The sequence below is a fragment of the Chlorocebus sabaeus genome, chromosome 5 (genome assembly GCF_047675955.1).
Source record: "Chlorocebus sabaeus isolate Y175 chromosome 5, mChlSab1.0.hap1, whole genome shotgun sequence".
NCBI lineage: Eukaryota > Metazoa > Chordata > Mammalia > Primates > Cercopithecidae > Chlorocebus > Chlorocebus sabaeus.
In genome coordinates this window covers 45,315,928-45,328,604 of record NC_132908.1, presented here as the reverse complement: position 1 = coordinate 45,328,604, position 12,677 = coordinate 45,315,928, and the positions used below count along the sequence as shown (strand labels likewise).

Below are 12,677 nucleotides of genomic sequence, written 5' to 3'. Positions count from 1 at the left end.
TCCCCCAACCCTAGGCAACTAGTCATCTACTTACTTTATTTATTTATTTATTGCATTTGCAAAGTTGGCATCGTAGCTTTATTTGTGCGCCGAGGGTGAAGGCAATCTGTCGTCAACTCTTCTTTCCCTGATATGCTCCAGAATAAAGAGAGGTGGGTGGAACAGCTGTGAGCACGGCCAGGTGTGGGCTATGTGGTCCGCCAGGAGTCCTTAGGGCTGTGGCCCACGTGTGCACATCTTGTTTCAGAGGAGGGGGCCTGAGGAAAGGGAGCCAACAGGACCAGGCAACTGTTAAGCTGAAAGGCTGCAAGTTTGATGGGACATAGACTTGGGCAGAGGGAGGGATGAAGTCAGGACAGGGCAGGGCTGTGGCTTTACAGACTTAGAGAGGCAGAGCTGCTGGGAAGATGCATTCTTCAGGCAAGCTTGTGCTTTGCTGTCCTCAGAGTGGGTTCCTCTGCTTAATGAGCCCTTAATCTCTCCCCAGAAAAGTAGGAGAAGAGAAAACCCAAAATGAGAAGGAAAATTTCTGGGCTGGACTGTCTGAGACTGGTTGTCTGAAATAGTCCAGAAAGAACATGATTTCTCAGTTATCTAGCATTGCTTGTTGCAGCCCATCTCCCATGACCTTAGTGTCCTGGAAGGCTTAAGGGCCTGCTGGTATCCTCCCTATAGAAAGGAAGCCCCATCAGTCATTAAAGATCATCTAGCAGCAGGCCTAGTAGTAGGGAAGGCTGACTTCAGGTTTAGTGCTCAAGGTAAACAGTGACTGTGATTAAAGGAAACTGATGTCTTTCCCTCAGCTTAAATTGCATCCCATCTCCAGACCTGGCTGGGCCATGGGTGAGAAGGGCAGGAAGTCCCCCCGCTGACCGCCAGTCTTGCTAATGAGCTTGATCTCCTCCAACATGATGTCCCTGCTGATAGCCTTGCACATGTCATACAGAGTGAGGGTGGCCACTGCACCAGAGGTCAGGGCCTCCATTTCCACCCTGGTGGGGGCCCCGAGTCCGGCAAGATGCCCAGATCTCCACGGCATGGCACGTGCTGTCCAGCTCCAGCTGCACCGGGAACGTGGCTCAGGACCAATTGGTGGCACAGAGGGATCAGCTGGCTGGTCAGCTTGGCTGCCTGGACTCCAGCCAGCTGGGCCACCACCAGGGCATCTCCTTTCTAGAGCTGGTTCTGCTGGACAAGCTTGAAGGCTACAGGCCCCAGGAGGACCATGGCTGAGGCCACAGCCACCCGCTCTTCCTGCTCACATCTACCATAGCTTCCCGTCCTTCCAAGTCCACATGCGTTAGTTGTTCTGAGGTTAACTGGGGTCCTGAGGGGGCAGCAGGAGCCCAGGAACCTGGGCTAAGGCACTTTGAGTTGGCATCTGAGTCTGCATGGGAAGTGTAGTGTCTCTGAAAGGAGCCACACCCTAGCTGCTGCTGGGCTAGAAGAGGGGTCTGGGGAACCCTGTATCCTTTCCATAAAGTGGCCATCTGGCTAGAGAAACTCATTCTGGATCTTAGACCCTGAACATGGAGGGGGTCCCAGGAGGAAATGCTTGGATTAGCTGGTGGGGAATCGTGGAACATCAAAAATGACTTGATGGATCACCGGTTATTCATCTGGGAAATACTGAACATGCCTGCATGCTGCCGCTTCTTTCTGCCCACGGCAGCCCGGATGATTCTCAGCAGCTCCTGCTTGGAGGCCCCAGCTTGCAGTGATCCCGTAGAGATACCTCAGAGTTTCCAAAAGAGGCAGACCTGGAGGCTCCCATCAGCTGTGATTCACAGGCGGTTGCAGGTCCCACAGAAATGTTCAGACATGGACATGATGAAGCTGATCTGGCCTTAGAATCCAGGGATTTTTAAAGACCTTGGCTGTCCTGGATTCCTCCTCTGGCAGCTTCTCCAGCTCTGGCCATTGCTGCCGGACAGTTTCTAGCATCTTCTTATAGCTGACCATCTTCTTGAAGTTCCACTTGTTACCATCAAAGGGCATGTACTCTATGAAGCGCACATCCAGGGGGAGGCCCTCGGTCAAGGCCACAAAGTCCAGGAGTTCATCCTGGTTAGGGCCTCACATCACCACACAGTTCACCTTCACAGGGTTGTATAGCCCGTGGACTTGTGGATGCCCTCCATGACCTTGTGGAAGCCTTTCCTGCGGACGATGAACTCAAACTTGGCAGGCACCAGTGTGTCCAGGCTGATGTCGATGGTGCTGAGACCAGCCTTGTGAAGCTGGGGCAGCAGCCGGGCCAGGTTGATGCCATTGGTGGTGACACCGATGGTCTTCAGCCCTTCTAGCCGCTGGAGCTGGGCCACAATGTCCACCATGTCCAGCTGAATGAGCGGCTCTCCGCCCATGAGCCGGAACTTTTTCCACGCCTTCCTTCACAAAGAGTCAGGCAAGGGTCAGGATCTCCTCTGTGGTCAGCAGGTTGACCTTGGGGGGTCAGCGGGACCCCTCCTCGGGCATGCAGTACTGACATGAGGCTGCTCTTCTCCATGAGGGAGATCCGCAGGTAGCTGTGCTGCCAGCCGAAGCTGTCTGTGAGGAAGGCGGAAAAGAGGGCCTTGTGCTCCCGCAGGAACTGCCTCCGCCTGGACAGTTCCTCTCAGGCAGCTTGCGTGGACTCGCCGGGGCGGGGCGGCATCACGGGAACCCCTGAGCTGCAGCTCCGGGCGTTGGACCTCAGGAGCCGCCTCAGCATCCGGGACAGTGGCCGCGCCACCGTGAAGCCTAATCCCGGCAGAGCCGTGGCCCGCAGCCAGCTTCGGGAGCACACTGGCCGAGCAAAAGCGATTCTCCTACCTCAGCCTCCTGAGTAGCTGGGATTACAGGCATGCACCACCACGCCCAGCTAATATTTTGTATTTTGAGTAGAGGTGGTGGTTCATCACGTTGGCCAGTCTGGTCTCGAACTCCTGACCTCAAATGCTCTGCCTGCTTCGGTCTCCCAAAGTGCTGAAATTACAGGCATGAGCCACCGCGCCAGGCCCATCTACTTTATGTTTCTATAGATTTACCTTTTCTGGACATTTCATATAAATGGAATCACACAATATGTGACCTTGTATGATTGGCTTCTGTCACTTAGTGTAGTGATTTCAGGGTTCATCCATGTCATACAGTGTGTCAGTGCCCCATTACTTTATGATGGCTAGTCATAAAGTAATGTATGTATAGACTACATTTTATGTATAGACTACATTTTATGTGTAGACTACATTTCGTTTATCCATTCATCAGTTGATGGACATTTAGACTGTTTCCACCTTGGGCTGTTATGAATAACGCTGCTGTGAGCGTTCGTATATAAGTGTTTGTGTGCATTTGTGTTTTCAGTTCTTTTGGATATATATATATGCAACTGTTTTTATTTATCCCTTTATACTTCCTGTTATGAGAGATGAAGATTTAGCTTGTTTACAGTATTCTCTCTCCTTCCCATTTCCATCCTACCAGTTGAGTATCTGTTTTTACTTCTTCCTTTTATTACATTTGTAACTGTAGTAATTGTGATTGATTTTCACTCAGATGACAAAAAACTGCCTACAGCAGCTTAAACACAAAGAAATTTGTGCTCACTTAACAAGTCCTGCTTATTGTTGGTTCAGCTGCCAAAAACTGCCAGCAGGGACTCAGTTTAAAATAAAATAAAAATTTAAATAAAATTTTTATTTTATGCCTTTCCTGTCTTTCCTCTCTGCCATCCTTAACAGGCTAGTTTTTATATTCATGCTTGTCTTCATTTGATTACAAGATGATGGCCACAACTCCAAACATTCACAGCTTCATACAAACAGGAAAAAGAGGAGAATAGGCAAGAAACAGAAGCTGTGTCTGTCACCTTTCATCAATAAAGTACAAGCTTTCTTAGACCTCCTCTCACAAACCCTCTAGCAAAGCAAACTTCCACTTAAATCTCACTGGTCAGAACTAAGTCATATGACCACACATAGATGCAAGGGAACCTGGAAAAACCTACAAGAAACTGGATTGACTAATTGGCTTATATCAATAGTTCTCAACCCTGGTTACATATTAGAATCGCCTAAGGATATTTTAAGTGTACATCTCTGAACATGGTCTTATCCTAGGTTCAGTGGTTCTCAACCAAGGGCAAGTTGGCAATGTCTGTGTACAGTCTTGATTCTTGTAACTGGGGCGAGGTGCTCCCACCACTAAGTGGATAGAAGCCAGCATGGTGTAAAACACCCTACAACACACAGAACGGCCCCCAACAACACAGAATTATTCTGTTCAAAATGTCAGTAGTGTCTTGCCCTAGACCAATTAAATTATAATCTCTTCTGGGTGGTTGCAATGTGCGGCCAGGGTTAAGATTCACTGGTTTCTGAATGATCCTTTACATATCATCATTACACCATATTGATGTCCTGAACAAAACTAGGGTCCTGTTACAAGGAAGTAAAGGGGAATAAATATTGGTTACGTAGTGTGTCTGCTTCAGTAACTTTGGTCATATGCTAACAGTTTTACTTCTAATTCTATTAATTATGTAGTGTCTCTTGGTTCCTGTTTCATGAGATGGGACTATCAGCCTGTCACGCACTTTGAGTTCTTCTCCCTTTTACTTTTCAACTTCTATAATTTGAAATTTAATTTTAGATTGACAAAGTGAATAGCACTTATTTTCTGTCCTATAATCAAAATTACATCTATATGTTGTCTAAGTATAGATTTTTTTCTTTCCCCTTTTTTTTTTTTTTTTTTTTTTTTTTGAGACGGGGTCTCACTCTGTCACCCAGGCTAGAGTGTGGTGGCATGATATTGGCTCACTAAACCTCGAAATTCAAGAGATTCTCCTGCTTCAGCCTCCCAAGTAACTGGGATTACAAGCACATGCCCCCATGCTTGGCTAATTTTTGTATTTTTAGTAGAGACGGGGTTTCACCATGTTGGCCAGGCTGGTCTTGAAATCCTGTCTTCAGGTGATCCGCCTGCCTCGGCCTCCCAAAGTGCTGGGATTACAGGTGTGAGCCACTGCGCCCGGCCTAACTATAGATTCTTAAAGTTGAAATTTAATAAACAGGATTTATATTATGACAATATAAACATTGTTCACTGCAGAGCTCAGAAGTGTTTTTAAGTTTCATTATCAGCTTTTGTTTTACCTACAGTTTGTAATTTTATTTATTTTATGTATTTTTATTTATTTATTTTTTGAGACAGGGTCTCGCTCTGTCACCCAGGCTAGAGTGCAGTGGCGTTGGCACAGCTCACTGCAGCCTGGACCTCCTAGGCTCAAGTGATTCTTCACATCAGCCTCCCAAGTAGCTGGGACCACAGGCACACACCACCACACCTGGCTAATTTTTGTATTTTTTGTAGAAATGGGGTCTTGGCCAGGCTGGTATCAAACTCCCAGGCTCAAGTGACCTTTGCCCCCTCAGCCTTCCAAAGTGCTGGGATTACACGTGAGCCAGCCCTCCCAGCCCCTAATTTTTTTTTCTTTTTTGGGGGGACTGTTAGACTTAGGCCATTTTATTTTTATGTTATGTTATTTATTTATTTATTGAGGCAGAGTCTTGCTCTGTCACCCAGGCTGGAGTACAGTGGCATGGTCTCGGCTTACTGCAACCTCCGCCTCTCAGATTCAAGCAATTCTTCTGCCTCAGCCTCCTGAGTAGCTGGGATTACAGGCGTGCGCCATCACGCCTGGCAACTTTTTGTATTTTTAGTAGAGACGGGTTTCACCATGTTGACCAGTCTGGTCTCAAACTTGTGACCTCAGGTGATCCACCTGCCTTGGCCTCCCAAAGTGCTAGGATTACAGGCATGAGCCACCGTGCCTGGCCGACTTACGCTATTTTAAAAGGTATTCATATAACCCTATTTCTATCTGGTATCAGCAAGGAACAAAGACTAAAACTAGATGAAGTTTCTTTGGAACTAAAAGATTTCACAATCACCCTCTAATTTCAATGAGACTTTTAAGAACTGTAGAATCTAATTCATGTGAAACTGGGCTTACATAATAGAGTTATGATACTGTAATTCTATGTATCGAGATTTCAGTAAATAAAGACATATTTGGTGAAGTTGTTAAATGTTGGTTAAATGTTAAATTTTTGTTTGGGAATGGTTTTACTGGATGCTTCTAATGTAAATAGGAGAAAAATGTTTTGTTGATTCATTTGTCAGATATAATGTGATTTTATATATTATGCACTGGTGAAGTAGGGATATAGTGATGGATGAGCTAGCCCCATGTGACAATTGTAAATAATTTTATTTGCAGTGGATACTACTCATTATTGACTGCTCTATAGCCAAAGAACATTAAGTGAAATTACATTCAGACTTGGTGTTACTGGGAAGCAAGGTCTCCACCACTGTGAACATCTGGGTGCAGCTGCAACAGGAACATGCCGTGACCTCTGGGACACTGAACGTCTAACCTGATTGCAACTCCACGTTGCAATTCCTTTTAGAATTCAGTGGTAATTTAAATAACTTTACGATAGGCTTCCCAGAGCTCCACAAAGCATTGTCTATGACTACCTGGATTCCCAGAAGCTGTATAATTCAATATTGTAGGTAACATAATACCACCTCTTCACAGGTTATTTTTGCACGTAGTATAGTTGCATTTTCTGTTCTTTTCATTGGCCAAATTTTTGGTGAGGTAAAATGTACATAGAGTGAAAGAGAGATCTTAAGTACAATTCAAGGAGTTCTGACAAATATATACTCCTGTGTAACCAATGTCTTCATTGGTTAATTTTCTGTTTTGGGAGTTTCGGATAACTATTAATTTGAGTTAATGCCCAAAGATCTCTGAAAACATTTTTTTTTCTCTTTTTTACTAGGAAAGTTTTTTAAGTGTGATAAGATCCACGTAACATGATCCTTTTGGAGTTTATAAGCATGATCGTTGGGTTTTCACATGCATGTGTGAGATGTGACTCCCTCAAGCCTTGTTACAACATCAACACATTACCTGTCTGACACACACAGAAAATACACATAACAAAATTTACCATCAGTGACAGTACATTTATAATATTGTGCAACCATTACTACCATCTAGTTCTAGAACATTTTCACTACCTCAGAAGGAAACCCTGTACACATTAAGCAGTCACTCCCCATTCCACCTTCCCTAAGCTCCGGCAACCATTCATCTGCTTTCTGTCTCTATGGATTTGCCTAGTCTGGATATTTTACATAGAATCATACTATATTGGCCTTTTGTGTCTGGCCCATTTTTTTTTTCACTTAGCATAATGTTTTCAAGGTTCACAAATTTTGTAGCCTGTATCAGTACATCATTTCTTTTTATGACAGGATAATATCCCATTGTGTGTATATACCACAATTTATCTGCTTATGTGTTAATGGACATTTGAGTTGTTTTCACCTTTTGGCCACTGTGAATAGTGCTGCTATGACTACTCATGTAAAAGTTCTGTTTGAGCACTTGTTTTCAACTCTGAAAAAGGTATTATTTTGTCACCCCTATTGGGACCTGCTATTTTGCTCCTTTACTGCCTGTTACTTGTTCTAAACAAAGCAAAACAAAAAGAGCGAGTCAGTGCTGAAACTGCCAAGGAGAAAAAGGTAAACAATGGTCATGCTGTTTGACGTGATTTTGGACAACCCCCTTGGCCAGTGCTCAGGAATGTGAAAATCATAGACATGGAAAACAGAAAACAGTGCCTTCTTAGTTAACAAAATCACAGACTTTCTCAGCATTTGGTGTGAAAGGCTTTGATTCCTATGTCTGTGTCCAAAGAGGATTGTTGTTTAAACCACAATGGCTGCTTAGTGGCCGGTTGCAAACGAGGTTGAAATGTGTAAAAATGGTAAACATGATAATTGCCCAGTGAGCATTCCTGGCAGTGGCTAACCTTGCAGTGCAGTGGGCAGACTTTTAGGAAGGAAAGGATGGAATGAGCTAGAGAGGTCATTTGAGCTACCTGTTAATGGTGTTACCCAAAGCACACACACCTGACTGTATGCAAATCCCACTAAGTTTCCAGTGTCCTCTAAACTACCAACCCAAAGTGATTACCCAACCCTGGGAGTCTAAGAAGTTCAAGAACTCTGAAAAAAAATCCCCAGTGCCTACTCAAAAAGAAATGCCAATTTGGTCAGTACAGAAAAGCAAATGGAACCTGGAGACTGCAGTTGTAGAGCAGCAGCATCTTCCATCACTGGGGCTAGAATTATCACTGGGTTCCTGATGTTGAGATGCGAATGTGGGAGCAGACCTCCCCAGCACACTTTCCTCCCTTTCTGTCCACTCAGATCACGAGAAATAGTTTGGCTTCACCAGTCAGTGACAGCCTCGGGATGGACTAAGTCCTTTATAATCTGCTACTCAGCTGTGTGATCTTGGACAAGTTACTTAACGCATCTCAGCCTCCGTTTCTTCAACTGAAAAATGGTGTTAATAAAAGGGCCTATCACTGCCAGGCATGGTGGCTCACACCTGTGATCCCAGCACTTTGGAAGGCCAAGGCAGATGGATCGCTTGAAGTCAGGAGTTTGAGACCAGCCTGGCCAACAGGGTGAAACCTTGTCTCTACTAAAAATACAAAAGTAGAGTCCTGTCTCTACTAAAAATACAAAAATTAGCCGAGCACGGTGGCTTATGCCTGTAATCCTAGCTACTCGGGAGGCTGAGGCATGAGAATCCCTTGAACCCAGGAGGTGGAGGCTGCAGTGAGCTGAGATTATGCCACTGCACTCCAGCCTGGAGGACAGAGTGAGACTCTGTTCCAAGAAAAAGGGTGGCAGGGCGGGGGTCTATCACTTAGGGTTAATAAGAGAATTCAGTTAAGCCATATGGAGCACTTAGCAGAGTTTCAGGCATACTGTCAGTGACCAAAAAAAAAAAAGAAAAAAGAAAACACAAAAAAACCAGTTATTATTGTGCTGCTGAAAAAGTGGGGCAGGCACAGCAGCACTACAGATGTCATAATAACTGCCTGGGCAACCTGAGCCATCCCTAAGGGCCCAAAACAGGGAGAGGGGTGGGAAGGAACAGTGTATCCAGATGCCCAGTGATCATGGGTCACTATCAAGAGAAGCCAGCCTCTTCATTTACTGCTGGCTGTATACCCGTGGCCTGCCCTGGAAAGCCACGTGGTTCACCCTGGGCCAAAGTGTTCCAGCATACTGGATGCCTTATGATTGTAATAGTTCCTATGTAACTTTAAATGTATACAATGATTCATTCATTTATTGATCAGTAACCACTTACTAATCACCTACTGTGTGCCAGCCACTAGAACCTGGGGTTACAGCAACAAATAAGACACACAGTGGCCGGGCGCAGTGGCTCACGCCTGTAATCCCAGCACTTTGGGAAGTCAAGGTAGGTGGATCAGTTGAGCCCAGGACTTTGAGACCAACCTGGGCAACATAGTGAAACCCCATCTCTACAAAAAAATACAAAAATTACCCGGGCGTGGTGGTGCACACCTGTAGTTCCAGCTACTTGGGAAGCGGAGGTGGGAAGATCCCTTGAGCCAGGGAGGTTGAGGCTGCAGTGAGCTGAGATGGTGCCACTGCACCCAGCCTGAACAAGAGAGAGAGACCATCTAAAAAAAAAAGTCACCACAGCATTTCCACCCTCATTCTAAAGGGATTTTGTCACATGATGCCTGTATCCTTAATTTCTTGTCATTTAACCTTTTGATGCCTCAGTTTCCTAACCTACGACATGGAGATAGTAATAACAGCCACCTCAGAAAGTTGTCATGAGTTTTGAATGTGTTACTATCATAAAGCACTTAGAACAGTGCAAAGCGTGGAGTAAGCACTGTGTAAATGCTGACTGTCATTATTCAGAGGAAGGCTGAATGAGAAACAGGTTTGGCGAAGAAGATCAAGAGTCTCCTTTGGGTGCTTGTTAATGCTGAGGTATCAGCTGAATATCCAACTTAGGATTATTGATCAGAAGTTCAGATATGTCTGGAGATCAAGGGACAGGTCTGAGTTGAAGGTATAAATCTAAGGGTAATTGGCATATTGTTGGTATTTAAAGTCCTGAAATTAATTGAGAACAGGCTCAGGGATCACACCTGTAATCCCAGCATTTGGGAGGCCAAGATGGGAGGATTGCTTCAGGCCAGGAATTTGAGAGCAGCCTGGGCAACATAGAAGACCCCACCTCTACAAAGAAAAACTTTAAGAAAAATCAGCCAGGCACAGTGGTGTGCATTTGTAGTCCCAGCTACCTGGGAGGCTGAAGCAAGAGAATTGCTTGAGCACAGGAGGTTTTTTGTTTTGTTTTGTTTTGTTTTGTGTGCGAGTGTTTTGTTTTTTTGTTTTTGTTTAGACAAACTCTCCCTCTTTCTCCCAGGCTGGAGTGCAGTGGCGCGATCTCGGCTCACTGAAACGTACACCTCCCAGGTTCAAGTGATACTCCTGCCTCAGCCTCCCAAGTAGCTGGGATTATAGGCATGTACCACCACACCCGTCTAAGTTTTGTATTTTCAGTAGAGACAGGGTTTCACCATGTTAGCCAAGCTGGTCTCGAACTCCTGACCTCAGGTGATCTGCCCGCCTTGGCCTCCCAAAGCCCTGGGATTACAGGCGTGAGCCACTGTGCCTGCCCAAGCCCAGGAGTTTGAGGCTGCAATGAGCTATTATTATGACGCTACACTCCAGCATGAGCAACAAAGCAAGACCTTATTTTTTTTTTAAAGCAAGTTAATTGAGATCACCAAGGGAGTGGAGACAGAGAAGAGAAACATCCCAAAGACTGAGACCTGGGGCACCCCAAAGTTTAAGACTTAGGGCTTTGAGGAGGAATAAGCAAAGGAGACTGAGAAGAGGCAGCAAGAGAGACAGGAGGAAAACCTCAAGAGTACGGGGTTCTGGAAGCTGAGTGAAGAAAAGCTTTGCAAGAAAGAGGGGAGTCAACTGTCAAATGCTCCTGAAGGCAAAGTGAGACAAGAGCTGAGAGTGGTCATTCAGTGTGGCCACAGGAGGGTCCCTGGTAACCTTGGAGCAGTTCTGGTGAACAGGTAGAGGCAAACACTGTGCTGGAGAATATTTAAGAGAGAATGGGAGGACTCGATGAGCATAGTATAGACATCTCTTTTGAGATGTAAAGGAAAACAAAGAAATGAGAGGTAGAAAGGAATATGAGGTCAAGGAAGTTTTCTTATTTGTTTATTTTCACTTCTGTAAGATGGGCTTTATTTCACAATATTTGTAGTGATATGCACATGTATTTGAAGCGTTCCTTTATGGGACATTTAAATAAGGTAGTTTTATCATGGAAAAGTGTAGAGCTCTAGCAGAAAATGTCATGTTCTAGGTCACACCATTGCATGAGTTTGGAAGCCATTTTAAATATATTGAGTAAAGTAGGGAAATTAATTCAAGGGCCCAAAAAGTTAGGCCATTGGTGTTTAATAGTTGATGTTACAGAATCATTGCAGAGCCTTGTACCTGAACATACACCTTAGTTTGATGTGACATATACCACAGTACGTTGTATGTGAAAGAGAAGAGGAAAGGAAGCAAAATGAAAAGCTCTTACTTGAAGGATGATGGGAAAGGGCTTGATGAAACTCTTGGCCTCTCAATGATATAAAACAGAGTGGTCTCTGTGGGGTCATCCTACAAAGGTGGTAAACATAACATAACACACACCCCCATGTGCAAAATTTAGAGCTTCCCTGATGAGGTGGGGTGGGATTCTCACAAGTAAGACAAGCAACAAAAGCCTGAAACTACTTGTGGTGAGGAAGCAAGGATGTTCTCAAAGATCTGGAATTTCCGTAGGAACAGAGAAGGAGGCCAGCATGTGGGGAAAACTCCCACCTAAAAGGGTGACCATGAAACGAGGAGCTGAGAAGGAAAATCCAGCTGGGCACAGTGACTCACAGCTGTCATCCTAGCACTTTAGGAGGCCAGGAAAGGAAGATCAGTTGAGCCCAGGAATTTGGAACCAGCCCTGGCAACAGAGCGAGACCCCATCTCTACTAAATAAATAAATAAATAAATAAATAAATAAATAAATAAATAAAATATAATTTAGCCAGGGATGGTGGTGCATGCCTGTGGTCCCAGCTACTCAGGAGGCTGAGGTAGGAGGATCGCTTAAGCCTGAGAGGTCAAGGCTGCAGTGAGCTGTGGTTGTACCACTGTGCTCCAGTCTGGGCGACAGAGTGAGACCCAGTATCCACAAAAAAAAAAAAAAAAAAAAAAATTATTTAGCCGGTGTGGTGGTGTGCACCTATAGCCTCAACTACTCAGGAGGCTGAGGTGGGAGGACAGCTTGAGCCCAGGAGTTCAAGACCACCCTGGGCAACATAGTGAGAGCCTGTCTCTACAAAAAATAAAAAACTAGCCAGGTATGATGGTGCACACCTGTTTAAAAAAAAAAAAAGAAGAAGAAGAAGAAGAAAAAGGAAAACCCATAATCTAATCTCAGCCTTTTATTGAAGAAGCTGAGTCTTTAAAAATTATCAAGTCCTAAAAAGGGAATGTTAACACAGTATGTTCTATAGGATGGTTATAAGCCCACGTGAATGACCAGTATTATTTACTAGAGAAAATGCTATCTAGTGATTGAACTGAAGTAGTGGGAGAGTTTTCTGCTAAGATTTTGTCCAATAAGCAATGTTCCAAACTGATTAATTTTGCCCTGCAAGCCAGTCAGTCTGCTCACACTGGTTCATTAG

At 44.8% G+C, this 12,677-nt stretch overlaps 1 non-coding gene and 1 pseudogene across 1 annotated transcript; one reads left to right on the top strand and one right to left on the bottom strand.

Annotated features, from left to right (window-relative positions):
• Window positions 1-737: 737 nt before the first annotated feature.
• LOC103232469 (molybdenum cofactor biosynthesis protein 1 pseudogene) lies at window positions 738-2,524 on the bottom strand (annotated as a pseudogene).
• Window positions 2,525-6,876: 4,352 nt separating this feature from the next.
• LOC119627777 (small nucleolar RNA U13) lies at window positions 6,877-6,980 on the top strand. The gene has a single exon (XR_005244009.1). It is a non-coding gene; the product is annotated as a small nucleolar RNA U13 (small nucleolar RNA).
• The last annotated feature ends 5,697 nt before the right edge of the window (window positions 6,981-12,677 follow it).